This window comes from Ranitomeya imitator, chromosome 2 (assembly GCF_032444005.1).
Source record: "Ranitomeya imitator isolate aRanImi1 chromosome 2, aRanImi1.pri, whole genome shotgun sequence".
Classification (NCBI taxonomy): Eukaryota; Metazoa; Chordata; class Amphibia; order Anura; family Dendrobatidae; genus Ranitomeya; species Ranitomeya imitator.
The window spans coordinates 198,871,541-198,891,669 of NC_091283.1; the positions used below are offsets into that span (position 1 = coordinate 198,871,541).

General features: G+C 44.9%; 1 protein-coding gene across 1 annotated transcript in view; it reads right to left on the minus strand.

Moving 5' to 3' along the window:
• The window catches only part of PSMB7 (proteasome 20S subunit beta 7), a 66,819-nt gene that overhangs the window by 29,648 nt on the left and 17,042 nt on the right, over positions 1 to 20,129 (minus strand). The gene's annotated exons all lie outside the window — the stretch shown is intronic.

Below are 20,129 nucleotides of genomic sequence, written 5' to 3' on the forward strand. Positions count from 1 at the left end.
AGCAGAATCAGGACATGAGATGGAGGAGATTGGGGCCAATGAGGACTGCAAGTTCTTCATAAGTTCCTGGGTGTTAATGGCCTGTATGTTTCTATAAGTGTGGAAAGTGGGGGTGACCTGAGCGGGATGGCAGTTCTTGATAGAGAATGAAAGAAGGTGGTGGTCAGAGAGTGGGAGAGGGGAGTTTGTGAAATCATCCACTGAGCAAAGCCGGGAGAAGACCAAGTCAAGGGAGTTTCCATCTTCATGTGTTGGCGAGTTAGTATGCTGCGAGAGGCCGAAAGAGGAGGTTAGAGCCAAAAGGTGAGAAGCAGATGGGGAGAGGGGAGAGGCAATAGGGATGTTGAAATCACCCATGATAAGGGTGGGGGTGTCACAGGAAAGAAAGTGTGGAAGCCAGGTGGCAAAGTGATCCAGGAACTGATGAGAGGGGCCGGGAGGACGATACACCACCACCACTCGCATGGAGAAGGGGACGTAGAGTCTGACCACATGGACCTCAAAGGAAGGGAAGACAAGTGAGGGTACTTGGGGGATAACTTGGAAAGTACATTTTGGTGAAAGGAGCAGACCAACGCCTCCACCTGCTCTGTTGTCCGATCTTGGGGTATGAGAAAAGTGTAGTGCACCATATGAAAGAGCAGCAGCAGCGGTGGTGTCTGACTGCTGGATCCAGGTTTCAGTAAGAGCCAGGAGGTTAAGAGAATTAGAAAGGAAGAAGTCATGGATGAAGGAGAGTTTATTACACACAGAGCGAGAATTCCAAAGGGCACAATTCAAAGAGACAGAAGGCATGCAGGGAATATTAATAAGGTTAGAGGGGTTTCTGGGTGTAGCAATTGGGAGGTTTGACTGGCTATAACATGGGGGGCCGGGGTTTGGAGAGATGTCTCCAGCAACTAGGAGGAGGAGGATCGAAAGAGTGAGCAGATGGTTAAGTGATTTGTGAGAGCGTCTCTTGTGTTGGATGGTGGGACTGAATGGATCTGCGCTGCTAAGCAATGTGAACAGAGCATGAGTGCTATACATAGGAGAGGCAAGGACAGAGGGGCCGATATGGATGGAGTGTAGAGAGTTAATGCAAGGGCGGTGAATGTGAGTGAATGCAGCAGCCAGGATATAGAATATGCAAATAAATATGGTGAGTATTTGTGTTGTTTCAAGTGAATAGGGAATAGATTTAGATTGTCTTACCCGTCTCCTGCCCTGTCTAACTGCCATGTTATAACTGCCGAGTACTTAGAAAAAAAAGTACTTTGAATAAAAATACACGAATACAAGTGCACGAATGCACCCCTGCATGAATGCTTCCCCAAGCTAAGTCTACATTTATAGAAGGCTAGCCCTTAGATCTTCCTATTTTTTTTTTTTTTTTTTTGTGTTAAAGCTCGTTAGCAATCAATCAAACTCAGTTGAGACAACAGGACACAATAAATGTAGTGATCAGATAAACAAATGTCCAGGTCTACATGGATCATAGACCACTTTGAAACAGTTATGTGATCTCGCTGAGTAAGGACATGCAAAGTCAGATTAAATATCTATAAACACAAAAAATGCATAATAGGATGACTAACATATATAGATATATGCAGGATTCAATGCCGAAGATGGAATGACTCAGATACCATTCAAGCTTGCTGTCAGGGACTGGATTAAGGCACACGAGCTGTCAGTCAAGCAGGAGGAGGCGGGGAATAGAGCTGGAGTGACAGAGGCTTCAGATCTACCATAGCTCTTCAGTCTCATTTGCATATCAATTGAAACGCTGATTTCTCAGTAAAGGAGGATCGGACTGGCCATGTAAAGGTATTGCTGGACTTGTCTTTGAAAGAGCTTCATGCTCATATAAATAGTTTGGGGTGTGAAATTCTGCCGACAAATTCCCTTTAAGTCTGCTGCCATTGTGACTAAGTGGACAGTCACGGCCAAAAAGTTGAAATCGGCAAATTTGAGCTTTCACAAAGTTTGACGCTTTATGTTTTTCATATCTTAATCCTGCGATCAATCATCAAAAAGTGGGTGGAATAACAAAAAACGCAGAAATTGTGAAACTCCAAGCACTGATTAGGCAAGAATGAGCTGTCATCAGTCAGGATCGGGGCCAGAAGAGGAGATCCAGCTGCCAGGGAGAGGGGCACAAGTCTTGAAAAGTAAGAATCAACACTGGCAATATGGAGCCTTTACATAAACTTAATGAATTTGTCAACAAAAGTTTAAAAATTTATGAAAAGTTTGTAATTAAGTAACAAGAGACATATCCGACTAAAAGATGTAAAAACACTGAAGCCACAAACGGCGAAAAACAACATTTGTGAGGTCAAAACTTTTGGCCACGACTGAAAATAGCTAAATATACACTGAATAATGAGTCAAGAAACAAGAAGAGGAGATAAAGAAAATCATTTTTATAGTTAAGACCTGCAGGAGCTCAAATTCTAAACTTTCTCCCCATTGTGCAGAACTGGGCAACGTGTGGCAAAAGGTGACAACAGGGCTGGATACAGCGGCACCCCGCTCACAGTTCAGTGTCTCACCAGTTTCCACATCAAGAGAATAAAAAAACGGTGAAAACCATGATGGAACAGTGATCCGTCAGCTCCCTCTCCCACCACTGAGACAGTGACTGAGCGCGCAGCCGGAGCTATGGTGTCACTACGTTGGGGCAGTAGTACACAGTGTAGACCGAAGCAGCAGAAGAACGGGCTTAAATGAGAAGCTTTAGGCTGTGTGAACACGTTCAGGATTTTTCACGGTTTTTCGCTATAAAAATTATTATATCCCCACAAAGTCCCCTTGCACAGTATTATATCCCCACAAAGTCCCCTTGCACAGTATTATATCCCCACAAAGTCCCCCCCTTGCACAGTATTATATCCCCCCAAAGTCCCCTTGCACAGTATTATATCCCCACAAAGTCCCCTTGCATACTATTATATCCCCACAAAGTACCCTTGCACAGTATTATATCCCCACAAAGTCCCCTTGCACAGTATTATATCCCCACAAAGTCCCCTTGCACAGTATTATATCCCCAAAAAGTCACCTTGCACAGTATTATATACCTACAAAGTCTCTTTGCACAGTATTATATCAGTATAGTTTCACAAAATGTACTGACCATTAAAAAAGAAAAATAAGGCTAAGTGCACACGTTGCAGAATTGCCACGGAAATTTCCGCAGCAATTCCGCAACTCCTGCCGTGGGTATATCACATGCGGAATTGGCATGCATATTCCCGCTAAACACTAGCGTTTTGCAAGCGTAATTAGCTTGCAGAATGCTAGCGTTTTCCAAGCGATCTGTAGGATCGCTTGGAAACATGACAGGTTGGTCACACTTGTCGAGCATAGTGTTTGACAAGTGTGACCAACTTTTACTATGCAGCATCAATAGTAAAAAGATCTAATGTTAAAAATTATAAAAAAAATAAAAAATTGTGATATTCTCACCTTGCAGTGGCCCCCGCAGCGTTCCCGCTCCTCGCGATGCTCCCGTTCCCAGTAATGCATTGCGAGAATGACCTGTGATGACGTAGCGGTCTTGCAAGACCTCTACGTCTTCACAGGTCATTGCCGCAAGGCATTATTGGGAACGGGAGCATCGCGAGGAGCGGGGGGCCGCTGGAAAGTGAGACTATCACGATTTTTTTATTTTAATTTTTTTTTTTATATATGGTTCCCAGGGCCTGGAGGAGAGTCTCCTCTCCTCCATCCTGGGTACCAACCGCACATGATCCGCTTACTTCCCGCATGGTGGGCATAGCCACATGCAGAAAGTAAGCAGATCAATGCATGCCTATGTGTGCGGAATCACTGCGATTCCCTACAAAGAATGACCATGCTGCATTTTTTTCTGGAATGCGATTCCGCCGCGGAAAAAAAACACAACATGTGCACAAAAATTGCAGATTGCTTTCTAATAGTATGCTTAATGTATGCGTTTTTTTTTTTGTGGTTTTATCGCGTTTTTTAACAGTTATTAAGGTTGAAGGAAGACTTTAAGTCCATCTAGTTCAACCCATAGCCTAACCTAACATGCCCTAACATGTTGATCCAGAGGAAGGCAAAAAAAAAACCACGTGGCAAAGAGTAAGCTCCACATTGGGGAAAAAAATTCCTTCCCGACTCCACATACGGCAATCAGACTAGTTCCCTGGATCAACGCCCTATCAAGGAATCTAGTGTATATACCCTGTAACATTCTACTTTTCCAGAAAGGTATCCAGTCCCCTCTTAAATTTAAGTAACGAATCACTCATTACAACATCATACGGCAGAGAGTTCCATAGTCTCACTGCTCTTACAGTAAAGAATCCGCGTCTGTTATTATGCTTAAACCTTCTTTCCTCCAGACGTAGAGGATGCCCCTTGTCCCTGTCTCAGGTTTATGATTAAAAAGATCATCAGAAAGGTCTTTGTACTGTCCCCTCATATATTTATACATTAACATAAGATCACCCCTTAGCCTTTGTTTTTCCAAACTAAATAGCCCCAAGTGTAATAACCTATCTTGGTATTGCAGACCCCCCAGTCCTCTAATAACCTTGGTCGCTCTTCTCTGCACCCGCAGAGGGGAAATAATACTGTGCAGGGAGACTTTTCTGGGGAAATAATACTGTGCAGGGGGACAGCAGGCCCGGCGAGGGGGACAGCAGGCCCGGCGAGGGGGACAGCAGGCCCGGCGAGGGGGACAGCAGGCCCGGCGAGGGGGACAGCAGGCCCGGCGAGGGGGACAGCAGGCCCGGCGAGGGGGACAGCAGGCCCGGCGAGGGGGACAGCAGGCCCGGCGAGGGGGACAGCAGGCCCGGCGAGGGGGACAGCAGGCCCGGCGAGGAGACATCAGACCCAAGCTGCAGCCAAACACCCCACATATATTCCTTATGTATAAGTCAGGAGGGGGGGAGATAAAAGCAATTCAGCATCATCAGGAGAATGTATTTCCAGGCTGACTAATCCTTTTGCAAAAATAAAAAAGATAACAAAATATAATCCAAGCGCTCCGGCAGCTGCCAGGGCCATGTACAGGAATGCAGCTGCAATGGCGAGGAAATAAAGTTGTGTCTAATTTTTTATTCCAATTAAAAGATTCCTCTGGCATTTATTACTTTTTAACTTGTTTTGCATAGCGCTATCTATTTAGCTGGGTCACAGAGAGAGCTATATTCTCCATTTAGGATGATTTGTGTGCATCGCTTGACCACCTCAATGGTTTAACGCGAGGATAGAGGAGACGATTAAACTGTTTCAAATGAGGAGTCCTGCTGATTCCATCAAATCTGCAGAATGTATAATGGGAGGAGAAGACGCTGCCGGTGACAGCGCTCCAAGGATATACACACTAGCCGGGCCTGAACCATTTAAGGAGGCCCAATTAGAGATCAAATTTAAAGGGTAGGGACTGCAGATTTACAGACACAAATCAATGAGCGTGGTAATCCCACTGAATATGACAGATACTGCTGTTCCAGGAGATCGCGGCGGTTTAGGATCATTACCCTTACAGAGGCTCGTACATCACCACTAAAACCGTGTACCCGGCCGATGGCTTTGTCCTACGTGTGCTGGGCAATGAGAGTCCATTATAGGTGGTGTTATTTATTCTGTGCATGACCGAAGGAGGCTTTGGGGAGAAAAAAAATAAAAATAAAAAACACGAAAAAATGCACGTCCAGCAAAATCAGCAAAAGGGCTAGGGTTAACCCGTTCTCTGCCAGAGGGCTGAACCCATCGCCGTCCAGTTCATCATTCAGCTAGGCTATAAATGTGTATTGACAGTTATTGATAACACAATTGCTTACAGAATATTCCCCCGAGAAGCCTTGATTTGATGATATGTAACCACAAAGAATAGGTCAACGTATTGAAAAAAAGTGATGTGGGCTCTGGCAATGACTCCACATCATTCCCGGCACATGTCACACATCATTCCCGGCACATGTCAGCTGTTTTGAACAAATGACATGTCGGGAAAAGCCGCGAGTGGAATCCCAAACTGACAGCGGCATTTCACTCACACTTCTGGCCATCGGGACGGAAATCCGCCCATTGGTGACCCCCGTCACGTGATCGTGGGTCACCGATGGGTTGGCATGACAACCAGAGGTCTCCGAGAGACCTCTATGGTTGTCACTGCCAGACTGCTGTGACCGGTGGTCGGCGCTCATAGCAAGTGATGTATTCTGCTACATACAGGTGATCTGATCATCGCCTGTATGTAGCTGAGCCCATCAGGTTATGGCAGCTGCGTGTCTTTTGTAGAGTGACAAAAGTGAAAAGAATTTTTTTAAAAATATTTAAAAAAATAAATAAAAGTTCGGATCACCCCCTTTTCAGCTCATTCAAAATAAAATAAAATAAAAAAAAACACATTTGTCATGTGATACATACACATGCTTCGTCTCCCCTAGATTTCTAAAACTTAACATGGACAAAAAAGAATTCATCATCTTTCCCCCATCTCACGCGACCCCCCCAACGAACCTATCAATTACAGTAAATGGCTGCCCTCTCTCCCCAGTCCCACAAGCTCGCTGCCTCGGGGTAATCCTTGACACTGATCTCTCCTTCAAACCACATATCCAAGTCCTTTCCATTTCCTGCCGCCTTCAACTCAAAAATATTTCACAAATCCGTTCATTCCTCAACCAACAATCTGCAAAAACCCTAGTCCATGCCCTCATCATCTCCCGCCTTGACTACTGTAACCTCCTGCTCTGTGGCCTCCCCTCTAACACTCTCGCACCCCTCCAATCTATTCTAAACTATGCCTAACTAATCCACCTGTCCCCCCGCTATTCCCCGGTCTCTCCCCTCTGTCAATCCCTTCACTGGCTCCCCATTACCCAGAGACTCCAGTACAAAACCCTAACCATGACATACAAAGCCATCCACAACCTGTCTCCTCCATACATCTGTGACCTCATCTCCCGGTACTTACCTACACGCAACCTCTGATCCTCACAAGATCTCCTTCTCTACTCCCCTCTTATCTCCTCTTCCCACAATCGCATACAAGATTTCTCTCGCGCATCACCCCTACTCTGGAACCCTCTACCACAACACATCAGACTCTCGCCTACCATCGAAACCTTCAAAAAGAACCTGAAGACTTACCTCTTCTGACAAGCCTACAACCTGCAGTAACCACCGATCGACCAAACCACTGCATGACCAGCTCTACCGTCACCTACTGTATCCTCACCCATCCCTTGTAGATTGTGAGCCTTCGCGGGCAGGGTCCTCTCTCCTCCTGTACCAGTTATGATTTGTATTGTTCTTGTTTTTATTATGTATACCCCTCCTCACATGTAAAGCGCCATGGAATAAATGGCGCTATAATAATAAATATTTACAGTATACAACAGGAAATTCCAGCGAAACTTTCCTACTTGTCAATTAAAAACCATTTTATTCTTTCATCTTTAAAATAATCCATATGGCAGAACTCCTTAATATACACAGGGGGATCAAAAAAAAAAAAAGGGCACACTGCTGCTTTAAGCGTGCAGACTAGGTTGCATAGTCTACACGCATAAAGCAGCGACGGACGTCTGCCAGCGGGCTACAACTTTTATTATCTGAACAATAATTTTTTTTTCCGCCCGATCTATCAATAAAAAAAGGATTAATCCGATCACTAAACTGAGTAGCGAGAAAAGTCAAAATGCCAGAATTACGTTTTTTGGTCGCCACGACGTTGCATTAATATGCAATCATGGGCGATCAAAAGATTGTATCTGCACAAAAATGATATCCATAAAAACGTCAGCTCGGCACACAAAAAATAAGTCCTCACCCAACCGGAGATCACGATAAATGGAGACGCCATAGGTATAGGAAAATGGTGCAATTTTTTTTACCACTTGAAAAAGAACCTAGCCATGTTTGGTGTCTATGAACTCGCAATAACCTGGAGAATCATAATTGTAGGTCAGTTTTAGCATTTGGTGAACATGGTAAAAAAAAAAAATCCAAAAAACGTTGTGGAATTGCACTTTTTTTGCAATTTCGCAGCACTTGGATTTTTTTTTCCCATTTTTGAGTACACGATATGGTAACACCAATGGTGTTGTTCAAAAGTACAACTTATGCCGATAAAAACAAACAATCACATGGCTCTGGGAAGAAGGGGATTCAGAGTTATGGCTCTGGGAAGAAGGTGAGCGAAAAGCAAACGCAAAAAACGAAAATGGGCTCCGGCGCAATGGGTTGAAAGGCCCCATGTTTTGGGTGTTTGTTCCTGCACTGATGAGAGGCAAACATCCCAAAACACGTGTCTGCAAATGGAATGTGTCTGTTTTGGTTTCTCATCCCAACTCACGCAACAAGGACCTTTAAAGGGTCAATAATGACTACCAATAGGTGGCGCTACACATCCTATTATTCTCTTAGAAGCCAGTTGTCTATTTAATCCCCAGGAGAGCATTGCATGGCCTATAAGTCTCCCCGAGAGAAACTTCACCCCAAAGATCTTCTAGACACAACATGTTAGCCTTGGCCGCAATGTTCCTTTCAATAATTGATATTACCATCTTGGAAGTTCTGTGCCAAGTAGTGATGAGAGGTCTGCAGTTATAAGGTGTTATCTGAGCATGCTCGGGTGCTCAGTGTCTTCGGCGTGCTCGAAAAATATGTCCGAGTTTCCGCGGCTGCATGTCTCGCAGCTGTTAGCCAAAACATGCAGGAATTGTCTAGCAAACAGGCAACCCCGGCAAGTGCTGCGGCTGTCTAAAGGTCTGTTTCCACGGTCAGGAAACACTGCGCGTTTGACGCTGCGTAGAGCCACAGCATCCAGATGTTACAGCATAGTGGAGGCGATAACTTATCTTACCGCGAGAACTGCCGTGCATGTGACCGGGGGTCTGCGGGTTGTGAGAACTCTGCAGTGGAGGTGATCACTGGAGAGTAATCTCCGGCGATCATCTACAGGCTCTGCTATGTCTGGATCATTGTCAGGCATCCAGATGTAGCAGAGCTGGCTCGTCGTGGGACACTCGTTATTACAGACTACGTCGGACTCAGGGAGTATACTGTTGGTTTATTCTTTTTTTTCTTTCCAGGAGAACGAGGAAGTCGCAGGAATGAGCGTACAATAAAAATATGGTCAAAACTGTGTGGTGTTTTATTTCATTAAAATACTTTATTCCTATCTGTGTTTTATTAACCCTTTCACAAGTATAGGATTAGTAATGGTAGGTATCTTATTGACGCCTCTCCATTACTAAGTCGGCTTAATGTCACCTTACAAAGTTGACATTAACCCCTTATTACCCCATATCCCACCACTACAGGGGAATGGGAAGAGAGAGGCTAAGCGCCGGAATTGGCGCCCTTTCTGGGGCGGCTGGTATTTGTAGCCGGGGGGGGGGGCAATATCCATGGCCCCCCTCTAGGCTATGAATATCAGCCCGCGGCTGTCTGCGTAGCTTTTCTGGCTATAAATTATAGGGGGACCCCACGTCACTTTTTTTTTTGGGGGGGGGGGGGATCCCCCTATTTTAATAGCCAGTAAATGCTAAATATACAGCTGCGGGCTGATATTCATAGCCTGGGAAGCTGCCTTGGTATTAACCCCTTCCCAGGCTACAAATATCTGTCCCCCAGTCGCTGGCTTTCCCTCTCTGGTGCAGAAAATTGCGCGGGATCCCACGCCATTTTTTTTTTCACATTTTTTTTAAATTAAACAGAGATTGCGTTTAAGGCCAGGTTCATACTTGCGAGAAACTCACACGAGTCTCTCGCCTCAATACCCGGCACTCGGACCGGAGTGTTCAGCTACATGGAAATACATGCAGCCGCACACTCTGGTCCCGCATGCTGGCAGCAGTGCCCGGTATTGAGGTGCGAGACTCGTGTGAGTTTCTTGCATGCGTGATCCAGGTCTAATTCTTTATTACCATTTTATTACGTTTATTACTAAACATTGGGCTTGGTATTATCTATCCATCTATCTATCCATCATCTATCTACCTACTTATTATCTACCGATATATCTATCTATAAATATATCTTTCTATAGATACATATATCTATAGATAGCTAGATATATCGATAGACAGATAGATACGATTGATGATAGATAGATAATAGATAGATGATAATAGATAATAGATATGATAGATAATAGATAGATAAATAGATAGCTAGATAGATATATCGATAGACAGATACAATAGATAGATGATAGATGATAAATAGATACGGTAGATAATAGATAGGTAGATAATAGATAAATAGATAGGTAGATAATAGATACGATAGATAAAGATAGATAGAGCTATAGATACGATATCTATTATCTATCTATATCTATCTCTATCATCTATCTATATGTATATCTATTATCTATCATCTATCTATATCGATCATCTATCTATCTATATCGATCATCTATCTATCTATTATCTATCTATCATCTATCTATTATATATCTATTATCTATCTATTATCTATCTATCATCTATCTATCTATTATCTATCATCTATCTATCATCTATCTATCATCTATCTATCATCTATCTAACTTTCTGTGTTTCTAAACATTCTTCAATGGAGTATATAAATGAAGAGGTTATACAAGAAATTACATCACAATTCTTTTTTTTTTTTTTTTGTATAACCTTACTTCTCTTACAAAAACACACACAAATCCGCATGAAAAAACCGCATAAAAAACGCAGGTGACCTGCCAGTGACCGCAGGTGCAGATTTTACCTGCGTCAAATCCTGATGCGATCCTGACCGTGGAAACATACCCTAACAGACATGCAGCCACGGGGGAAATCCACGCTTTTTTGTAGGACAAACCTTTCAGCCCATCAAACAAACTTGGTAAAATATCTGCCCCGTGACAACTCATCTCCAAGAAAACATAAATGACTGGTTTTATCAGCAGAATTTTGCCCTGTAGAATCACCTACGAGGCCTTCTGCTTTAACTTTATGCTACATAATTGGTCTTTGCTTCCGATATAAACAATGAGGGATAGAAAATTTTGCCAAAATTTTACGCATTTCGATAATTATAAAAACTGACGTTTTCTAACATAATTCTATAGGAGCGCCTCCCCATCCCATTCGCATGGGAACAATATTCAGACTCGGGGGGGGTGCGGTTGCTATTTTTCTCAGAGGTGTGCGCCAATACAAAAGGAAGATGTATTGCCCACTGACGAGGACCTCTAAGCCGCGGAGCAGGGTGGAAGCCGTGTCTGTGAACCTTCTCATCCGTCAGTGTCGGATCTCCTGACAAGGTGCTTATTCACACACGCTCATTGCTATTCAATTTGCTCTTCCTTCCAGCGAGAAATCCGGGAGCCCCCATCAAGTGGGATCATTTTTCACTTCTGTTCTTGGCTGCAAGGCCTGCTCTCCCGATGCTCCTGCCGACTCGGTGGGACCTGCGCTGCCAATGTGTTGAAGAGCTGATTTATGAATATGAAACGGAGCGCCGGTGCACGGGGAGCGGCGGCGGTCGCCAGAGACTGACGGAAGGCGTCCTCCAAGCTACGCACTTCAAGTGGCTTTAATTGTCTGCGTGCATTTCATTACGGAAGGCCTGGCCGGGCCGCTCTCGCCATCGCGCAATCCTGCATCGCTTGCTGAAATCCAAAATTTCTCCTTTGTCAGCACAAACACTTTAATTTGATGCTTTCACTCCTGAGTAAGCACGGAGTATCTCCTAAACCCCCTTGTGAGACATAAGAAAGCTTTCCATCAGCAAATGGACTCTGGTGTCAGTTATTATTTCATAATAACATACAAAACGTTTTTTTTTTTTTTTACTTGCGCATAAAAATAAAAAACCTGCTCACTCACCATTCATTTTTTTTTTCTTTTTCCGGTGGAGGCTATAGAGCGGGACATCGTCTTGAAACATGGCAGGCAAATCCATCAATTATTCACAGAGTATGTAAAAGGACTTAGAAGCGCAGTTTGAGATTGGCACTAAGCCACGGCTACTGGGAACGCTCGCTAGGAATATTAACGCCTTGTAGGTTGTGAAGACTGCAGCAGGGAAAAGGTTAATCACAACCTATATATATATATATATATATATATATATATATATATATATATATATATATATATATATATATATATATATATATATATATATATATATACACACACACACAGGTCCTTCTCAAAAAATTAGCATATAGTGTTAAATTTCATTATTTACCATAATGTAATGATTACAATTAAACTTTCATATATTATAGATTCATTATCCACCAACTGAAATTTGTCAGGTCTTTTATTGTTTTAATACTGATGATTTTGGCATACAACTCCTGATAACCCAAAAAACCTGTCTCAATAAATTAGCATATTTCACCCATCCAATCAAATAAAAGTGTTTTTTAATAACAAACAAAAAAACCAACAAATAATAATGTTCAGTTATGCACTCAATACTTGGTCGGTAATCCTTTGGCAGAAATGACTGCTTCAATGCGGCGTGGCATGGAGGCAATCAGCCTGTGACACTGCTGAGATGTTATGGAGGCCCAGGATGCTTCAATAGCGGCCTTAAGCTCATCCAGAGTGTTGGGTCTTGCGTCTCTCAACTTTCTCTTCACAATATCCCACAGATTCTCTATGGGGTTCAGGTCAGGAGAGTTGGCAGGCCAATTGAGCACAGTAATACCATGGTCAGTAAACCATTTACCAGTGGTTTTGGCACTGTGAGCAGGTGCCAGGTCGTGCTGAAAAATGAAATCTTCATCTCCATAAAGCATTTCAGCCGATGGAAGCATGAAGTGCTCCAAAATCTCCTGATAGCTAGCTGCATTGACCCTGCCCTTGATGAAACACAGTGGACCAACACCAGCAGCTGACATGGCACCCCACACCATCACTGACTGTGGGTACTTGACACTGGACTTCAGGCATTTTGGCATTTCCTTCTCCCCAGTCTTCCTCCAGACTCTGGCACCTTGATTTCCGAATGACATGCAAAATTTGCTTTCATCAGAAAAAAGTACTTGGGACCACTTAGCAACAGTCCAGTGCTACTTCTCTGTAGCTCAAAAGTGGCTTTACCTGGGGAATGCGGCACCTGTAGCCCATTTCCTGCACACGCCTGTGCACGGTGGCTCTGGATGTTTCCACACCAGACTCAGTCCACTGCTTCCTCAGGTTCCCCAAGGTCTGGAATCGGTCCTTCTCCACAATCTTCCTCAGGGTCCGGTCTCCTCTTCTCGTTGTACAGCGTTTTCTGCCACATTGTTTCCTTCCAACAGACTTACCATTGAGGTGCCTTGATACAGCACTCTGGGAACAGCCTATTTGTTGAGAAATTTCTTTCTGGGTCTTACCCTCTTGCTTGAGGGTGTCAATGATGGCCTTCTTGACATCTGTCAGGTCGCTAGTCTTACCCATGATGGGGGTTTTGAGTAATGAACCAGGCAGGGAGTTTATAAAAGCCTCAGGTATCTTTTGCATGTGTTTAGAGTTAATTAGTTGATTCAGAAGATTAGGGTAATAGGTCGTTTAGAGAACCTTTTCTTGATATGCTAATTTATTGAGACAGGTTTTTTGGGTTATCAGGAGTTGTATGCCAAAATCATCAGTATTAAAACAATAAAAGACCTGACAAATTTCAGTTGGTGGATAATGAATCTATAATATATGAAAGTTTAATTGTAATCATTACATTATGGTAAATAATGAAATTTAACACTATATGCTAATTTTTTGAGAAGGACCTGTATATATATATATATATATATATATATATATATATATATATATATATATATATATATATATATATATACACACACATTTGTAAGTGGAAAATGATGAAAGTTTACTACTTTGTCTCGCTTTATTGGTGTATGTAGACTAAGGCGCTCATTAAATAATCCTTCCATGGAAGAAGGAGCCATTGTAGCTTTTTAGTTCGGTCTGTTCACACTATTGGCGCCCTTTAAACGCACAGGAAAACTTCTTTAATCTGGCATCCGATAATCGGAAAAAAGAAGCCAAAACTCTATGCAAGATTCCATCATTGACTTATAATAATAGACTGCCTTGATGGCGCTTATTTGATGGGAGGTGGGTATTTTGCCTACACATATACCTGGTGGTCTTGCCAAGAAGCCTCCTGGACTGGTCCCCTTTGCAGAGTAAAACATATGTTTACAATGCAAACGTCAGACTCTGTTTAGGGTAGCAAAAATCAGCTGATATATTACCTTTAAGGAGGACCTGTCACTTGAATTTAAGAAAATTAGATAAATACTTTGTAAAAATCACTGACCTCCCCTGATTCTGACGCTCTTTTCCGATTTGTGTAGAGTCACTCCATTGCAGAGATATTCACACTTGTTGATAATGGAGTAGTATGAGAAATCTCTGCTGGCAGTGCAACGGGGTGTTTCTTCAGTCTTCTCTGGGAGCGTGCGCTTTTACCTCTCCCTCCCAATCATTACCAACCACAGCTAAACAGATGATCTAACTGAATAACAAATTGTCAGCATCTGGGAAGGAGGGGGGAAAGCACACCCCTCCTCCCCCCGAAAAGACTCTGAAGAAGCGCTCAGTTGCACTACAAGTAGAGATTTCACATGCTAAGCTCCGTAAACAACAAATACAAATATCACAGGAGACAGAGCAAAACGGAAAAGAAAAAAGCGAGGAGAGGCGACGGGCCGAGCGAGGAGAGGCGACGGGCCGAGCGAGGAGAGGCGACGGGCCGAGCGAGGAGAGGCGACGGGCCGAGCGAGGAGAGGCGACGGGCCGAGCGAGGAGAGGCGACGGGCCGAGCGAGGAGAGGCGACGGGCTCTCTTTAAAAGGAAGTTCAATAGACTTGATATTTTCATGGAAAAATTCTATTTACAGCAGATCTGTAGGCTGTACATGCTTCTTTATGTAAAAGCTAAATTTTACAGCTACATCCCCAGTGTACTATTAGCCATAACAGCACAAAAGACAAAAGCACTATAAGGCTGGGTTCAGACAATAGATTGGAAATGCGGCCTGTTGAAACCACAAATTGTGGACGTGACAGTGTGTGCAGAACCATGTGCTCATCAGTGCTGCAGACCGATGCATGGAGATGCCTTTCATTGCTTGTGTTATTGCGTTACTTACCAATAACATGGACCAGGACCAACGTAGCGCATATGACAATTATTTCAATGCATACAATCAGCCTGCCTTGAGAAAGACGCCAGTATGGTGCAGAAACGCGCTGATATTAGTAAAAAGCTCTTCATTCCCACAGCACAGTCAAACTAAATGCGCCAGCACTCTTTCTTTTGCAATTACGGTATATAACAATGAAAAAATATCAAAATAAATAAGATTACACACATATATATATATATATATATATATATACATACATACATACACACACACACAAACACACACACATACCGCATATAAAAATATACCCACTGTATATGAACACATACATGTATCTTGCATGTATGTGTGTGTGTATGTGTATATCTACTATATAATTGTCTAAGGGTCACTTCCGTCTGTCTGTCTGTCTATAAAGGCACGGATGATTGACCTCGTGGAGACGAAAACATCCAACACCGCGGAGACACCATCACGTGTTTCTCAACGCAGGCAGTGAAAAGCAAGGCCTTTCCCCGGGAAGGAACAACCAAGGGAAGGGCAGCATCCAAAAAGGAAAACATCCAATAAAGGAAAACCACCTATGCCAAGCATGGTATCCATCCACAGACAGTCCTTCTGTCTGTCACGGATATTCATTGGTCGCGGCCTCTGTCTGTCATGGAATCCAAGTCGCTGATTGCTCTCGCCAGCTGCCTGTCATGGCTGCCGCGACCAATCAGCGACGGCCACAGTCCGATTAGTCCCTCCCTACTCCCCTGCACTCAGCGCCCGCTACATACTCCCCGCAGTCACCGCTCACACAGGGTAAATGCCAGCGGTAACAGACCGCGTTATGCCGCGGATAACTCACTCCATTACCGCCGCTATTAATCCTGTGTGACCAAGTTTTTACTATTGATGCTGCCTATGCACAGGCGACAGAGCTACAAGGGGCCCTCGGAACGGAAGGCGAGTATATGTTTATTTTTTAACCTGTGACATACGTGGCTGGGCAATATACTACTTGGCTGGGCAATATACTACGTGGCTGGGCAATATACTACGTGGCTGGGCAATATACTACGTGGCTGGGCAATATACTACGTGGCTGTGCAATATACTACGTGGCTGTGCAATATACTACGTGGCTGTGCAATATACTACGTGGGCTGGGCAATATACTACGTGGACATGTATATTCTAGAAAACCCGATGCGATAGAATCGGGCCACCATCTAGTGTATATAATTATACAAATATATATATATATCTCTCATACTTAATAGATTTGTATAATTATATACAGAATATGTATAAGAAATATAAGGACATAGCTAGGTACACCTATATCCCAGAAGATACATATAAAGCACACACTTTGCTGCCACAATCAATGTAGGACCCGTCTCACTTTCCCACGTATGAAGCAGCAGTGCCCCCTATGGTCACATAGTGTAATGCACAAGCAACAAGTATAACATGGGGAGTCAGACAATTTCTGCCCGTTAACATTTGTAATGAGTTTTTAAGTCAGAGTAATTTCTTTGTTGATAAAATATTTAGTTCAGTAACTTATCTATATATCTTGTAACCATGTAAATGCCATCCAAACTGCGGCCCCATGTTATAGTGCGAGGGGTGCGGGGCAGAGTGCTATATAGTTTGGGGAGTAAAGCTTCAGTATATCCTGTGCTTCCATCATTTACTCCTCTGCTCTTCCTGGGTATTTGGGTCCAGTGAGCGGTCCTATCTGTGATTGACAGCTCCCTCTCTGTGCGCACATGTCACAAATGGAAGCTGTTCATTAATCAGGGTTCTGCTACCTCTTTTTTTTCTTTGATTGCTGGATAGAGAAGACAGAAGTTGCCGTCTGTGACGTCATCTATGTCGCCTGTCGATGTCTCCGGGAGCGGAGATGAAGTCACAAACATCAACATCTGAAGCCGGAGAGGAGCGATGGGCCGCGGGTGCATGCATCGATCGTGATCTAAGGATGCCACCATCACCCAACCCTACACATTGCAGATAGGAGCAGGTATTCTTCCTCCTCGGCATTAATTATAACACTAGATAAAATGTAGCGCAATAAAAAAAAAATTTAAGTAAAAACTAAAAATGCCAGGGTAAAGGGAAAAAAATGAAGACTAATTAGCATTCCTATGTCATTAATGACAGGACACCTTGCCGGCGGCATCAGCACTTGCTGCCGTGCCACATCCTTCTATCATCCCGGCACCTTACGCAGCACATCTCCGCTGCCCACACAGCCTAATTACCTGCTTACACTGGGCGCGGGGTAAGAGTGTGCGTCCTACTAGATGCACGCCTCCCGTCTGCAGAAGGTGCGGGCCGCGATATAATGCCTGCTAGGACGATCTGTAGAACGCAGCACCCCCGTAATATGTAAGAAAAGCAAAAGTCTCACCGCTAGGAACGTGAAGAACAAAGGAAAACTGGGCAAGGAATCCACGAGTATAGAGACTGTGCTAGACGTTTACCTCACAAGAGAGGGTTCTGCAGAAACCCAAAGCCAATGGAGATGGTGAGAATCGATGGCCAGTGATCTGTCGGATGTGAGTCCCGTGGAGAGCCGCCTCTTACCCGCCGGCCAGGTCAGAGGCGGCTCTCAGAGATCCCAACTGGCCGCCACAGATTATGGATGTGGCGGCAGGATAGGGTCCTACAAATCAATTTGTACCAACTTTAGTGGCCGACACTCTTGGTTTCTGCTGCCGATCCCATTGTTGCTCGGTGAGGTAGATATGCAGCTTCATAGGGATGACGCAAACGTTCACTGCTTCCATGGATAATTTTTATTTTTCGTAAGTTTCATGTTCTGTATTGGAGCGGTTTCAGATTCTGCTTAAAAACCGTAGTGTCACAAGGAATGGCCTGACTGAATTCTCATCAAATCCTGTGAACAAGCCTTTCAGTTAAAGGGAATGCCTCTACCTTGTGCCAGTCATTACACTGGTTACCCATCCACTCCAGAATCCGGTACAAAACTATTACCCTCATCCACAAAGCACTCCATGGCTCAGCACCACCCTACATCTCCTCCCTGGTCTCAGCCTTCCACCCTACCCGTGCCCTCCATGGCTCAGCACCACCCTACATCTCCCTGGTCTCAGCCTACCACCCTACCCGTGCCCGCCATGGCCCAGCTCCACCCTACATCTCCTCCCTGGTCTCAGTCTACTACCCTACCCGTGCCCTCCATGGCTCAGCTCCACCCTACATCTCCTCCCTGGTCTCAGTCTACCACCCGACCCCGTGCCTTCCATGGCTCAGCTCCACCCTACATCTCCTCCCTGGTCTCAGCCTTCCACCCTACTGTGCCCTCCATGGCTCAGCACCACCCTACATCTCCTCCCTGGTCTCAGCCTTCCACCCTACCCGTGCCCTCCATGGCTCAGCACCACCCTACATCTCCTCCCTGGTCTCAGCCTTCCACCCTACCCGTGCCCTCCATGGCTCAGCACCACCCTACATCTCCCTGGTCTCAGCCTACCACCCTACCCGTGCCCTCCATGGCCCAGCTCCACCCTACATCTCCTCCCTGGTCTCAGTCTACTACCCTACCCGTGCCCTCCATGGCTCAGCTCCACCCTACATCTCCTCCCTGGTCTCAGTCTACTACCCTACCCGTGCCCTCCATGGCTCAGCTCCACCCTACATCTCCTCCCTGGTCTCAGCCTTCCACCCTACCCGTGCCCTCCATGGCTCAGCACCACCCTACATCTCCTCCCTGGTCTCAGCCTTCCACCCTACCCGTGCCCTCCATGGCTCAGCACCACCCTACATCTCCCTGGTCTCAGCCTACCACCCTACCCGTGCCCTCCATGGCCCAGCTCCACCCTACATCTCCTCCCTGGTCTCAGTCTACTACCCTACCCGTGCCCTCCATGGCTCAGCTCCACCCTACATCTCCTCTCTGGTCTCAGTCTATCCGTGCTCTCTGTTCTGCTAATGACCTCAGGTTAGCATCCTCAATAATCAGAACCTCCCACTCCCGTCTCCAAGACTTTACACGTGCTGCGCCGTTTGGAATGCACTACCCAGGTTAATAAGATTAATCCCCACAGTTTTAAGCGTGCCCTAAAATTGCATTTGTTCAGACTGACCTACCGCCTCAACGCATTAACCTAACTATCCCTGTGTGGCCCATTCAACATTTTTACCATAACAAGGTTCCCCGCATCATGCTCTCACAGGCTTCATGTATTTAATAGAACCTCCAGGTTAGTGGCATGGATGCATTTCTGGTCCAAACATCCCACATAGGCACGTCCACATAGCCGTATGAGGGATTGTTTTTTGCGGGAAGAGTTGTACTTTTGAATGACACCATTCATTTTATCAAGTGATTACCTGGAGAGCGGTATTTACATTGCTACAAGGGGGTCACAAGACCCCCTTAGTAACCATCGGACCCCAGGTTAGCATGGTACGCTGAGGTCATGTGATGACCACAGGGTACGGTGGCCTGCGAGATCCAGCTAAAAGCGGAGTCTCACAGGCACAGTCAGTGACTCCTGACAGTCTCATACAGTGTTGTACACGAGTACTGTACTGTCTGACCAGTGAACAACATAAGAATTATACATGTCCCACAGTGGGACTAAGTGAAAAAAATAAAAATAAAAATAAAATAAGTTAAAAATAAAACAAAAACCACAAAAATCGCTGCACTGTATGGGGGCTCTGCGCTGTACGGGGGCGCTGCGCTGTACGGAGGCTCTGTGCTGTATGGGGGCTCTGCACTGTATGGGGACACAATGTATGGGGGGCTCTGCACTGTATGGGGGCACAATGTATGGGCACTACATACATGGCATATCTGCAATTCTCCAGAAAACAGTCCTGGCATGGATGTTACACAATAGTCTCTGCAGCCCACTACAGTGGGGTCACTTTGGGGTTTTCTATATTTCTGGCACCTTCGGGGGCTTCGCAAATGTCGCCCGCAAACTATTCTAGCAAAATCTGTGCTCCAGCAGCAATATAGCGCCCCTTCCATCTCAGCCTGACGTGTGGCCTGGCAG